The sequence below is a fragment of the Ischnura elegans genome, chromosome 4 (assembly GCF_921293095.1).
Source record: "Ischnura elegans chromosome 4, ioIscEleg1.1, whole genome shotgun sequence".
Classification (NCBI taxonomy): Eukaryota; Metazoa; Arthropoda; class Insecta; order Odonata; family Coenagrionidae; genus Ischnura; species Ischnura elegans.
In genome coordinates, this window is record NC_060249.1 from 5,938,093 (window position 1) to 5,953,511 (window position 15,419).

The following is a 15,419-nucleotide window of genomic DNA, read 5'->3' on the forward strand; positions in this document are numbered from 1 at the left end:
CAGGCCCACTATAAAATAGAATAAGATGCTTGGGTTTATTGTCATAGGGCAAATATTTTTTTTTAAATCTCAAGTGAGCACACGAGTTTGGAAAATGCTCAGATATTTGCTATTTCTGACAGCGGGAGAGAGAGAGAGCATGGGGTGAGAAAAATGTGCTCACGCAATACTTGGAACTTTTCCAGCTGCGTGCTTCGCTCTATTTAATCCCTGATGAGGAGCTAAAATGAAAATCACGTAGCGTTTTCCACGAGAATATGCTGACTTACAGAAAATATTGACATTTTACCCATCGTCAATAACTTTTAGATGTCTATAATCAATTTCTTCAGAGCTGCCGTAGGAATAGATTAATCTAATAGGAACATGTACGAACTTTTTCAATAGCAATTCGATGCCCCATTTATGCGTAATATAAATATACTCTGACGGACGCTGAAACGTTACAAAGTAAACAAAAATTGGCATTTTAAATTTAATTTTCAATAGTCTATAAGTTATTTTTCTTCGAGGCTTGTATAGCTTTTTCATCACGAAGTACTTCATTATCATTGTACTTCACTAAGTGTTTGAAATTAGTCTCTTAGGTTCGCTGGTGTATTTGTTTGTAAAATTTGATGGAAAATACCAAGGATATGCAGCCGGCGTTGTGAACTAGGTTTTAACCAATTGAGATTGGTAATGTAATTAGTAGTAAAGGTAATCTTATATATGTAAATAAAATTCGAACCTAGTGCAGGCGTTGAAGGAGCGTGGAAGTTTAGTCGACAGGACATGATATATTTCTTGAAAGGCAACATCGGCATAGTCAACATGGGGAAATATTAAAGCCGAAACTAATTGCTTCTTAAAGGAGAGAGGAATAACATGTTTGAAACGAATTAAAGAAAATAGTGACTTATTGACTACTTTACATATCTTAGTTATATGAGGTGACGGAGACGGACTTTCGGGAATGAGGGAGAGTCTGGAAAAAATAAATATCATCGGTCAGTTTCAAGCACGCATCCTCCCTCAAAAGCAGGGTGAGACTCTTGCCTCAAAATTACGGTGAAGCTCTTTTCTTTTCCTTACTCTCAATGCAAAAGGTAATTCTACAGAAAAATGTTGAAAATCAAATGGATCGAACGACTGAGATTTGAGTAAGTTCTGAGAAAAGTCGGAGAGAAGAGGACTTCGCTAAAACCTTGAGAGGAGGGCAGGACGACTGAATCGGTGTATGACTGTCTTGAGACATGATAGCTTGGTGAAGATAATTTTCGAAGGAGATATGAATGGTAAGAATGATGAAGGAAGGAAAACTCAAATATGTGACAGTTAACGAATGATGCGAAAGAGAAGAAATAAGAACGTGTGAAAAGATTAAATGGATGAAGGATAGAGTGGAGAGCTGCGTCTAACCTCACTTAGGATTTTTGTGGTGAACACCTATTGGAATTTTGGAAAATGGGAAATTTTGGCGCCATCTCCGCGAGAGAGAAAGTGGGCGTGTGCACACACTTGTTTCGTTTTATTTTCGTCGAAATAAATGGGTTCCACTTATCACGCCCGATAAAAATATATTTTAAATGATTTTTATCGTGCATTAAGTAATAAATATTGGGCATATATCTCTAGCTTAACTTGTAAAAGAAATGGCGGAGGAATTGTTAATGTGTGCGATCACATGCAGGAGTATGCATTAAAATTAGGGTGTCTTCCTTTCACCGCTAAGTATGACGCGAATCCCTTACAATCCCGCGAAGACCCGCGGACACACTCAAACGACCAGTCCGTCACAAAGAAAAACAGAAGAAGGAACACTCACAAAACGTTTGTCAGACGTTACGGTGGGCTGACCTACCATTCTCAATTAGTGAGATTGGACTGATGTTGTCTTCTACAGGGTAATTCCACTAATCGTATGGCCGGGCCATAACTCGAAATCGACCATAACTACGGCCTCGAGACATACGTATGACTTCTACCGATTCTACTCTGAACGAAAGGCCATAAGTTGGGCGGTAGCTATGGCCTAAAGGCCGTAATACTATGGCCTGCCTAGGAGGCGGTCCACATACGATGTCATAATCCATTCGCATACGATGATGATATTAAATATTATTAAATATTTCCGTGCGTCAAAAGTTGTTACTCACTTTTTCTGTAGATATAGTGGATGAACTAAAAGTTCGCTTGTAGTTAAAAAGTTAGAAATACTTTTTAAATGAATGCTATGTTAAGTGAACGGAGGAACTGGCTTTATTTGCTTTCTGTGATACATTTGCTAGCAGATTTCTTTCTTATGTTTCGAAAAGCTGTAGGTAGCTTGAAATATCCGCTATTAAATGTTTTATATTTTAAGATTCTCTTAGCATTACGGTTCATGAGGGAAGATATCAAAGAAACATAGGACAAGGCATTTTTTTGCTGTAAGGCATCTTCAGTAAGTCGATGCGCAAAGGACAAATGCCGTCCACTAATCAAGGAGAGAATGATAGTCTCATATTGATGTTTTAATTTTATACATCTACCTAAACATAAGCCTCTGATGATAAAATGAATGAAACTTAAAGTTCAAATTTCATCTTTAGATTTCGTGCAATGGCTGGATTTCTAAGGCTAATGGGTGCAAATGATTGCTGCCATGAAACAATAGTTACACGATTGGAAGGAGAGGAAGGGGGTTAGAACTACAATAGAATGTAATGTTCTAACTCTATCCATTACATGTACAATTCACAAATATTATAATACTGTACCATACTAATCGTGTACAAATTTCTTCTGATTCTCCTCGTCCGTGATTAGCGTTCTTCACTTTTTTCGAAGCTTTCCGTCTGCTGCCAGATCAGTTTTTGAAGAAAATCCAAATTTTTCCTTTAATAAGAGTCCATTTCAGTTAAGGGACATAGAACTAATTTTTTATCCACGTTGGAACAAACTTCCTTCTCAACAAATAACTAGTGTTTAAAAAAAGTGAACACTACTTATAGTACCAATTATAATTCTCATACTCGCCTGCAGAAAGGGCGTTAAGACTTTTGGCCGGGACATACGATATGGCCCCTCGAGAGTGGAATCGGTTTAGGCCGTAACTAACGTAAATACGAAACTTGCGGCCGGCCATACGTATGGCCCCGTTTAGCAGAATAGCCCTGCTGGAGAGGTGACGGGGGTTCGGGGGCGGCGGTGTTCAGCCCCTTGAGCGCTTTGAACGCTTTTTCCACCCAGATGTGAGCCAATTCACGAGTTCTCACCTCAATGCTGGTGGCACTTTCTGGCAGAATTTCGATTAAGGAAAGGAGAAAGCACAGATCGAAAGAACTCTTGAGGGAGGCGATGGGAACAGGCTCAGCGCTCAGGGGGACTTGGAGGTAGTTTTTCATTCGGATAGAGCTTTGCGTGGCTCTTTCCTTATTGTAGTGGGCAGGGCAGATATTGCTGGATGATCGGTGGACAGCATTGAAGGGCGCGAAGCAGAGAGGAGATTTATTGATGGGGAGGTTGAGTGAAATAAGGGGCTTCGCTTGCATCTTGGGCGGTTGCTTGGTGATGAGGAAGGAGGGGAAGGGGAGGAGAGGGGCGGGCGGATCTCGATGTGTTGCTCAATAGGTCGGGTGACTTTCTGTGTGTGATAGACGGGCAGGTAGGGAGGAAACTAGGGGCCGTATTCTTAGTCGACCCTGTAGGGCCAACCGACCCTGGATACGTCATCAGCCCCTACATAAACCGATCTCGCCCCACATGCGCCACATCAAGCCCTACGGAACCACGAATATTACAATAGAGGATTCTCAAGTACGCCGCTAGAATTGTTGTCGCTCCGCGCGCATTATATTCAGTTTTCAAATATCGCCACTGGCGGCGCCACCAGGCAAAAGTGTCTATCTTTCACGACGAAATACACGGCAGCAATACGGAACCGAGCCAGTAAATCACATTAACCACACAATTAAAGCATGTGAGGCAATTGCCAACTGAAATGAAACAATCTGATCACTCCTACCATCGACCAAAACGAAAAATCAGAGCTGACAATCAAGGGGGAATCTGTTATTAGCAATTTTTTGACGCATTCACATACACGGCAGCAATACGTAACTGAGCCAGTAAATCACATTAACCACACAAGTAAAGCATGTGAGGCGATTGCCAACTGAAATGAAACAATCCGACCACTTCTACCATCGACCAAAACGAAAAATCAGAGCTGACAATCAAGGGGGAATCTGTTATTAGCAATTTTTTGACGCATTCACATACACGGCAGCAATACGTAACTGAGCCAGTAAATCACTTTAACCACACAAGTAAAGCATGTGAGGCGATTGCCAACTGAAATGAAACAATCCGACCACTTCTACCATCGACCAAAATGAAAAATCAGAGCTGACAAGCAAGGGGGAATCTGTTATTAGCAATTTTTTGACGCATCCACATTTAACGCACTGGCTATCTCCCTACCGTCTGACGTCTTGATCACGCCCAGAACTTTCACGTCGTACCATGGGCATTTCACCATCCTAAGGAGAAGCCACGGTGTCACGTCCTCCCCCAAACATTATTTTTTGAAGGAAAACATACTGACGTAAAAAAATTATTTTACTTAACCATTGTTCACAAAACAGCTTCATGACAACCCACGAATTTCATAATTTAAAGGCCCAAAATAGCATAAAATATTATCATTTCCCCCAGAGGAGGGTTTCCTTCTCTCCCCCCCCCCCCTGCCCCTCCAGGTAGTCCTGGCTATGCCCATGTAAGCATCAATAATATTCCTAAGCTGGAAACATATATATTATATAACATATTTTGATATCCTTTACTGTGATCAATGGATCCATGGCCGTAGATGAACAACTCTCCTCAACAAAGAGGTGATGCCTCCCAATCATTCCAATACTAGCACCTCAAGACTGCACAACAACCAAGACGGTATGTAATAAAGACAGCTATCACATTACTTGATGTAATTCACTTATTAGGAAAGATATGTATTATGACTTCACAGAAAATTGATACCCATTTAATATAAAAACAGTACCCTTACAACTTGATTCATAAAAGGATGAATTAAGTATAAGTGAGCAGCAGGAAGTTGATGGCAATGCGAAATAATTACTGAAGATTAGTGCAACCTATCAGAACAATTTTTAAATTAATGAATCATAGTTCTTTCACTTCAAGTGAAATGCTTCTACAACACTAAGTTGCTGAAAAAAGTTAACTCATACAGAAGAGCAGAAAAAGATAAAGTCAAATTGAAAATCATGCTCAGTATTTATTTGACATAATAAAAGGTGGTTCAAAAGACAGTTCACAAAAATGTAGCACAAAAACTTTGACTCCACGGACACAATCAAGGTTATTCTCACCACAGCATTTTCTCATGCAATAGCCCTTCCATTTCCATATTTTTGAAGTCAGCCGTAATTAATGTACACTTTCACGGTAGAACTACAATGATATATATCCCAGAAGGGAGCCAAAATACTATTCCACAATGGGCATAAGTTGTAAGAAAAGTAGTCAATGTTCTTTCTTATAGATGTTTGGCCAATCAAAGCATATCTTTGAGCAGCTGCTGCTTGTGTAGCCTCTTGCAAAACCAGAAATGGGTGGGATGTGATTCAGTTCACCACAGCCATATGTTCAAAAAAGGTGCAGGAGTCTCACAATGCCAACGGGTGCTAGTAACATTGATCTGTAATATTGAAAATGCAAATAAGAAATGTGTACACCATGGGCATGCATATAATGAACAGCAATTTGAGGCAATGCAAAGCAGGAGTTAGTTCACTCAAGGTAATACGAGGTAGGTTGCAAAGTTGAATAGCAATGATTAAAACCACCAAGGAGTTAAAGCACGGAAAACATAACTACCAAAGATGCATACTTCACATAATTATCACAGGTATCTATCAAGTAACAATCTGATATCATAGGCAGATCCAGGGGGGGGAGGGGGCACGTGCCCCCCAGACCCTTAAATAATATGCAAGATTTTTAATTGCGTTAATATTGTTGCCCATTATCATTGCATTCGTTTTGTATTACGAGGTATCCTTGTGCCCCCCAAAACAAAATCCTGGATCTGCCCCTGTCTGATATGCTACCACTTCACAAAAGGGTATATGAGAGTTAATCACCACTTGAATGCTCAGGAAAAGTTTTATTTTCACATATGACTGAAGGGACAGCGGCACCAATAACCACCGCCACCAACAGAAAATTAAAGACTCAAAAATTTGAAAAACTCTACTTACTAACGAAAACTTATGAATAAAGTCAAAACCAATACTTTCTCAACACGTCAATGGTGAGAAATTTCCCCTCTATTGTCCATTTTACATAACCATGGCCCAAGCCTGTAAGAACCATAACAATGGCCTCCAATGAAAAACCAGTACCACTGACTCACAGTTTGATGAAAGTTGGCAATTTTCATTCTTCCACGTAAGAATGAAACAGTGTAAAATATTTCTTGCCTATGTCTACTAGTTTTTTTTCAAAACATTTGAAGTTTGGGTGAAACTATAGTTTTTCAATGAATGCGGTCACCAGAGGCACTTGTACTTCCAGAGGGAAATAATTTGTCTCAGCCATACTTTTCATCAAATTCTTATGAAAATTTGCACATTTACTATAGAAGTCATGAGGATTTCAAATACTAATTAAAAGTAATGCTAAGTGATATTGAAAAACTCTCTAAACTGTTATTTTTCACAAGAATTTAGAAAATTTATCGTCAAAAACATGGTCCTATAAAACATCAAGTTTTGACCTGAGGCAATATGTGAATCAAGCCAAATTATTTTTTCTAGTATTCCTTATGGTATGACCCACCACCTTAAAAATAAAATACATATTAGAGATTCTTTTCTCTTTGTTGCTAAAAATATTCCTTTTCATGACTGTGGAGGCCAGGGTTGGGTCTTCCTTCAAGTGTGATGAAATGTTTGTGTTCTATGTCCAAGTAAATATTCATGACATGACTCTAGTACATAGCAAGTGTAAAAATTAAAACATTTTTCATGTGCAGGTTGTTTTTCTCCTGATATGAAAAATGCATATAATTTTTAAAATAGAACAAAGAACAAACTACAGTGGACATAGTTCAGTCATTTTACCATGAAAAAAAATAATTTGGCTTGATTCACATATTGCCTCAGGTCAAAATTTGATGTTTTATGGGACCGTGTTCGAAATTCATTTAAAATTTTTGGTCCAAAAATTTTGATGCAAATTTGACTGCGGGACACCGGATTGAGATTTGGATGAAAAGTATGACTGAGACTGCATTCATTGAAAAACTGCAGTTACACCCAAAATTCAAATGCTCAAATAATTGGATAGTTAATATAGAATAATAGAAAACTAGACCATTATGACTTTTAGTTTTCCTGACACATTAAAACCTCTTTACATCATAGTGGAGGGGGCTAAAATTTATGCAATTTGATACAAAAATGGGAGATTCACTAAAGAGAGGTTTTGGTGATATGCACCATTTTTTCATATCCTTTGGAAATGAAAGGCACTACTGTCTTTTAAACCATTAAATTTATGCATTTCATTAAACATGCATGCATTAGTAAACATATATTTATTGGTTTAATGATAACACAAAGTGAGCGCCATCACGTTATTTTTACCATGATTAGAAAGAAAACGATGTGATCTCTCTCAATTCAACAGTCACTTAAAATGATTAGGATAGTTGGATATCTTTTTTCTTATATTTACTGTTAGGTATGCTCTCATATGGAACAAAATGGCTATAACTAATGGTTAACGTGAAAACTATGACATAATTAAGGTTTACAAGAAAAAAAAGGGTGAAAAATGTATCCCCGAAAATGTCAATCCATATACATAATTGTAGCTGCATTAATGGTCTGTAGTTGTCTCCGTACAATTTGCGGAGATAGTTAGGCCGTATCGGGGGTGTATCCTTGGTATGAAGTATGGAGGTTTATGAAGTAAAGAGGTTCACTACATAGAGGTTTTACTGTAGTGCTATAGACTTGGTTTGATCATAATCAATTTTAAAAATCAAAAGTAGAAGTCTCAACAAAATTTCAACTTACAATCAAAGTGCAACTGATGAGGCAGCTTTAGCAGAGAAATATTTGCCTGAAGAGTGGTTTTATTAAAAATTTCACTGCTCATTTTTTCATTGAACATATTTCTTAGTTGCTACCATAACCTGCCTTGACCTCACATCTCCATGTACCTGAACAACACCAGCATAGATGGTGAATCTTTGTCCTTTGAAATGTTTCAGAGTAGTGTTTCATGAATATGCTTCATACCAAATGAAAGAAATACACCTGAAATAAAGAGAAATAGATATAAGATGGAATGACAAGATATTTAGAGCACGAAAACAAAGAATGCACACATAGCATCAACCCTGACATCCAATAGCTTAAATGCCAAATAGAAGGAACAGCAGACTATTATAATCCATTATCAATTGAAACAACTATGAGGGGCAATAGCTGATGCGTTCAAATAAATAGTAGATGTACCGCATGACTCCACTTCGTGCCAAATGAAAGAGATAAACCTGAAATAAAAAGAAATAGATACTAGACAGAACTGAATGAATGACGAGATATTAGGAACACCAAAACAAAGAATCCTCACATATCATCAACCCTAACATGTCATAGCTTAAATGTAGTATCATATATTATATGATGACATAAAAATTCTAATTTCTACACACATTACCATGGCCTTCACAGACAACACTTGCATTCACTGTGAATGAGCTGGTTCAGTGAGACATTTAAGTCAAAGGACATAAGCCATAAGGAGCCAAAATAGAATTCCACGATGGACTTCAGCCATAAAAAAGATGGACAATGTTCATCTTTATGGCATACAGTTAGCCAATAAGAGCACATGCTGGAAAACAATGTGATCAGCACAGTACCACACCTAACTGAACGCAGGTGGTAAGAATTTCAGTTGACTGTAGCCTTATGTCTACATAATAAACACTGAGAAAATGGTGAAGGCATAGAGTATATGAAATGCATAAAAAACAAGTGTCCATGGGAATATATGTTCAGCCGTAACGGAGGGCAATATTTCATAACTTAATGAATTTAAATGAAATTAACACATAAGAAGGAAAAAATATCATCATCCTGAGCAGATAACACTGAAAATACTTGAATCATGCCACTTAAAGTGAAAAGCATTGAAACTAATAGTTGGTATGTAGTTATGAAGAGAATATAATAAGAGCATTAATAGAGTGGAATATTTACATTCACAAAAAGTAACTCTGCAAACTTCTGTATCATGAAAAAAAGGCACTATGAAAACACAAGCATTCAGTGTCAGACATAATACAGGCACTCAAATTTTAACTGTTTCCCTCTTATGGTTAAGTCTGTGAATGGAGACAAGAAATGACTAACAGCTTATATCCCATTGTAGACCAGGCCTAAGTCATGATATTGATTGCTGAAATTTGTTGGAAATGTTGGAAAAAATTCGTGAAATACGATAAGGCCAATTACCATATCATGTGCATCGCATTTCACACACCTAAGGCAAACAAAATCAAGTAATTTCGCCCCACCCATCAACAGGCTACTGAGTATTGCCTTCATCCTCCCACATAAAAATAAATTTGACATTAGAAGGGAAGAAACATAATCTACAATAGATTATATTTCTTCTATTACAATACGAAATTTATTTCTTCACCAGCTCCATTACTTCATGAACATTTACTAAGATGATTTAAAAGGATGTAAGAGGCAAGAAAGGAATAGGACAAATGACGCCACATTAGTAAATCCAACGTCGACTGCATGGTACACCAGAAGAATCAGTGAGTGTAGCATAACAAATGTAGACCAGAATTAGGACACTCCAACAGTATTAAATTCATCAAAAGTGAAAGAGTATTTTTGAAACTGCCCACTTAATTACTACACTATAGTAAACAAATACAGTAATATGATTACCTTTCACCATTGACGGCTTGAACAGACAGACCAGCACATATCTGTTACTCATTCACATCATCAATGAGACGAGAAACATCAGCGAGGTTAAGAATTTCGAGTCCAGGATTAGACATCTCTCTTCCATAGAATAACACCTGAAAAAATCCCATAAAAATATATTGACTCAAAGCACAGCTTGCGATTGCACAGACACTACATATATATATATATTGCATTAAGCACACTTCATAGGCGGAAAACCACAAATCAGCGACAAACGAGGACTTCACCTTCACTTTTAGGAGAGCGCTGCTCTCATTTATTACCACTGTTTTTTCGCACTGGATCCCGGCCACTTGACGATGGAACCGTCTTAAAGTTTAATGTCGGTACACCGCTTAATTGATCCCTCTGGAAAGCGGTCCTAAAAGCCAACATCTCGTTCCGATAACTCCCTGTTCACGACCCGCCACCATTTCTGCATTTGGGCAACATTCTGAAAAAAATTCATCCAATAGCAGCTCCGGTTAAATAATACAAGTACATAACTCCAAAGCTCACGCGCAAATTAATAGTAATCCTGCCACAACGCAAGACGACCAAAGACGCCATTAGCATAATACGAATGGCAGAATTCTGAGATTAATCTAGACCCCGTGAGTTTCAACATGATAATTCCTAATAATGAGCAGTATTACACTATAAGCACAGCTTTTTAACTGATAAAACCAATTTCTTTCCATTCTCCTGGTCTTTGAATGCATATTCTTAAAGGAACGTTGCAATCATGCCGGCATCCACACACAGCGACCAAGACACGCCGCTACATTGCATTTCTACCCAAAGCTTCACGGTACAATCACTTGTTGCACTCATGGAATTAACCTTGAGTCCGGTAATAAATAAAAGTTTCAAATTTTAAATAATTTCATCAAAATCTACCAAAAAAGGTGATTTACTTACCCTTGCTTGGAAGAGGCTTTCGTTGCGTATATCCAGCTCCTTACTACGTCTCTTTTGGCAATAGTAGCCTCCTTTCCACCCAGGGACACAGCAACGCCGGTCAGGCCCCATTGCTAAAGCCGAATAAAACTGAATCTACGACTCTCACTACAAAAATTACTGCAAAAATCCGATTAAAGACGGAGCGCGTCGCCCCACTTCCATTAAGTTTAATGGCGAAAATTACACTGACTCAGATCCTATTGCCTAGTGGCGCCGCTATGCGGCCAATGTTGGCGATCGAATAAAATGCGCGCCAAACGGCAACAGATGAAAGGCTTCCCATTGGCCCATCTGGAGACTCCTGTAATGGAGTCCCCTTGTACGGAACTTAACGGCCGTTTTCGGAACTTAATGGTCCCTACTTGATATAGGATATCTGAACCAGCTCTACGCCCTACAAAAACATGGCGGCCAAATTTCGTATGTTGATCACTGCCATTAAAGAATCTACGTTATAATAATGCATATTAAAGGAGACGAGCTAATGCGAACTATTATAAAATGTGGAGAAACACAGCAGAAAGGTAATAATACTACCACAGTATACCCATCAAGTGAATTAAATAATAAAATTAGCTGAATAATAGTAAGTGCAATATAGTGATAAACATCACCTTGTTTCTGCGAATGTATATTCATATTTTTCACGTTTGGCGCTTGGTACGCTTTTGAGAAACCAATACTTCGTTTACGTATAACCATAGAAAACGTATTTTCATGCCGCTATTTGCCACAAAAGCGAATGGCGAACCTTAATGATGGATATCATAAGTTCCCGCGTAATGACAATGTTTTAGGTAACTAAATTGGTTGAATCGCAGAGTAATGCTCAATTGTTAACAAGTTTTTAATTACTGTTATAAAAACTACTTGTGAAACAAAGCTATCGAAAAAAATTACCAATTAAAGGATTGTTGGCCAGCTATAAAAAATAAGCAGACACTTATAATTAGCTACATAATCTCGAAATACATGAATTTGAGGTTAGATTAAATACCCACTGGAGATATTTAACATCAAATATAGCGTGTGATAGAGCTGCATGGATTTTTCTCCTCGTAACCATGATTTGCTTAACACTAATTCTTTTAATTCCAAATCTAGTAGTGACGATTTCATTTTTAGTCATTAATTACATTGAGGTTCCAAAACTTAAAATACATTGGCTTCGTGCACTGCTTCCGTTTTTCGGATAATGCAACAATCTTGCATGAGGGCGAAATATCAAAAAGGTGAACCATAAGAGACACTCCGACATAAAAATTTCATGAGGATTATAACTGTTAGGTGTAGTCGCCTAAGACCTCAGTAAAAGCTCCAAAAATAACGGAATGGTGTTCGACACAGCTGCCAGTGAAAGGCAATTCTATTTTATTAGTCTTGAAAACTGCCTGTATGACTTTACTTTTTGGAAGCACTTGGGGTCAAAAAATAGAATATATTTAAAAATGTCATTTTCCGGATAAAGAATACATGAAAAGTCGAGATATCAATTTTCAGACCGATCGCAGCATTTTGACCAAATCGAGCAGATTTCACGATTTTATGAATCGTATATTTTATTACAGAAAGGTTTTTTCCCGTCATTCCGTATATGCTCCGTTAATACTACATCTATAGTGATAAATGAGGTATCATATTAAACGTTGAATCACCAGCTTCAAGCAAAAATACAAAATCAATCTCAAATTACACTATTTATTTATAAATTTGGCATAAAATTTTCGATTGTTCATTTCGATTACTCGCTCAGGGTATATCGTCTGCACATATTTTCTTATATTCTGAACTTCAATAAAAAAAGGTTTGAAAAGCCACTTTCTTGATATTTATGTTTGTATTAGAGAAACTCATAACCAAAAAGTTACAGAACAACATTTTTACTTCTAATATTGTCTTTAAAGAAGTTTAGATGATGATAATGATGAGGTCTCAAATTAAATAAATAATTTGAGACCTTTAGATAAACCCAGCACCCTCGCTCTCAGGCCATTTATGGGGACAGGGTCATAAATCGACGAATCCGATACTTCATGGTCATTCCCAATAGACTTTACCCAGTTTCATATGGGTAGAACTGTAAAGAATTCTAACGCGTCTGCCCCGACTTAGGTACAAAATATCCATTTGGGTGCGTATCTGCGAAAAAAATTAATCCATCGCGTTGGCAGCGCGGAGGAGCAGGAGGAGAGAGGCCCTATGAGGCCCTTCCCGCTCCCCGCCACAAATGCAGAAAAATTCACACACTAGGGGAGTGTTACAAAGCCGGGTCTCAGATCTCGATCAAACTTTGTAGAGTTGTAGTCCATGGGGAGCTGTCCACGAATCACCCCACCTAATGGGGTTATAGTATAACCAATAGTTTGAACAAAAAACGCAGTTAATATTTACAGGTCTAATATATTCCCTTAGAAACAGCCGTAATTGAAGATGTACTCCGGTGGCCAGGGTGTACGACTTCTAGCCGGAGGTCATTGGATCGGTTATCAGTATCGTTTTTTTTTGTTTCTACATGTTCCTGCTATGCCTAAGTTCATTCTGCTACAGAATAACTCTCTCTTCTTATTACCTCTCCCATAGCTATTCTTGTCTTTACCTCCGTCCCTCACTCTTCCAGTCTTCAGTCAGCACGCTTCTTTAATATCTAGGCCTTCTAACTTGCTCTGTTTTTCGAGACCTCAACATTTACTCAATTTATTTTAATTATTTGCAGTAAATTCCAAACAAAAACAGCTCGGAAGACGCTACACCGATTCCTGTGTGTGTCCTTGCGATCACAAACCCACCCTTAAGGCCGGCCTTAGGGCGGTCGCCCCGCCCTAAGGCCGGCCCTGGATTGTATAATGATAAATTATTGCCTATTTGAACAAATTCAGCAATTAATTAGCAGCATTTTCCACCAAAAAATGTTACCGTCTCTAAGCTTCATTTTTGTTAAGGGGAAAATTGTGCAGGGAATGAGGATGCAGAATAATACGGTGACTTACTTCCGTATTCCGATATTCCTTTTCTTTTTCCTGCGACGCTTATCCTTTCCTTTCGCCATATCTTCAGCTCACTTTCAGACACACACAACCTCTGAAACAGCAGATATTCAACTGACAGACGCGACTGCTCTCTCTTACCGGGTCCTCACGATAGGTGGAGAAAAGCGAAGAAGCTGAGGAGTCACGGCAGTCGGACATCAAACATGGGTGGGAGGGCGGGCCAGACAGCCTCTCATGCAGGATCCATTACACCCCACAAATCGAGATAGGCCAAGCGAATTTCATTCGCTTCTCTTCGACCTCACCACCTCACCTTAAAACGATAGGTAACCTGATACTTGCTTCGTCTCCACGCGTCGGCGAGACGAGCGGAAGCGAGGCCTTAGTCTGAGGGCAAGGTTCTTAGAGTAAAGGTTGCCTCATTCGCGACTCGGGCTCCCATTGGCTTGACGTCACTGTAGACCCAACTTCCAGCGCCATTTCAAATTCTAGCCTTTCCGCGGGCCTAACTGCTTACCGCAGCGAGTTCTTGAATTTACCCTCTATCGAACACTATAAGCCGAATTTTAAATTGAAGGCCGATTTATGAAAATAATGATGATAAGATTTAAAAAAAGATAAATTCGTGTATTCAGACGCCATAATTTCCTGATGAAGTGATGAAATGGGAAGGTGTGCGAGTTGATTCCGTGTCCACACTTCCTTCCTGTAAATCTCAAAACACTGTTTTCCTTGCTACTTCCGCAATATAATTTAAACTTAGATTAATATGGCTGGGAGGAAAATACGCAAAAACCAAATTAGTTGCTTCAAAAAATTACAGTTCTGCAACTTTTTAAATAGAAATTATGCTCGTTCTCATTCCTCGCCGGGCTTTGAAAATACAGACTGTCCCAAGGGTCGTGTGTCATTTTTGACCTGTAATTTTAGTAACTTTGCATCGAGCAATGTTCATGAAAATTGGCATATGTACTTATGGGAAAAGGTCCTAAGTTTTGTTGAGTGTAAGCAAAATTTTACAATTTTGACCTTTTGACCTCACAATGTGGGTCCAAACCAAAAATTTCAATTTGCCTTATGGGGTTTCAATGTTTAAAAAATCGAGATAGAAAAAAGTCTGAATTTCATTGACCAAGATGACTATTCTTAGGTTTTCGGACACGAGAAAACCGAAAATAATACTTTTATTCACGAAAATTCTACTGTTGACCCAGTAAGGTCACCATCAAGGTCATAAAGGTGGCAAAAAGAATAGTATACCAACAAAGGTGTCGATCCATGGGTTTTATAGGGTGCCCAAGTCATTGGTAAAGTCCAAAAACCCTTATTATTCACTAATTGACCTCCGAGGGTCACAATGGGAGTCAAAGGTCATAGAGTTAAACGTCCGGCCATCATGACAACCAACGTGTCAAACCATGGGTTTTGAAGGGTGCCAAAGTCGGTTAGGCAGTTCATAGATCCGTAGTGT

The 15,419-nt window shown here is 38.5% G+C and overlaps 1 protein-coding gene and 1 long non-coding RNA gene across 4 annotated transcripts in view; one reads left to right on the top strand and one right to left on the bottom strand.

Moving 5' to 3' along the window:
- The window catches only part of LOC124157021 (IDLSRF-like peptide), a 90,447-nt gene that overhangs the window by 25,358 nt on the left and 49,670 nt on the right, over positions 1 to 15,419 (top strand). The gene's annotated exons all lie outside the window — the stretch shown is intronic.
- Positions 5,244 to 11,275, bottom strand: LOC124157022. 3 transcript variants are annotated; one of them, XR_006864517.1, is made up of 5 exons: positions 10,920 to 11,275; positions 10,283 to 10,452; positions 9,975 to 10,111; positions 8,073 to 8,315; positions 5,244 to 5,686 (listed from the first exon to the last, which is right to left on the bottom strand). It is a non-coding gene; the product is annotated as an uncharacterized LOC124157022 (long non-coding RNA). The 3 variants fall into 3 exon arrangements; XR_006864516.1 differs by having other exon boundaries at positions 10,247 to 10,452; XR_006864518.1 differs by lacking the exon at positions 10,283 to 10,452.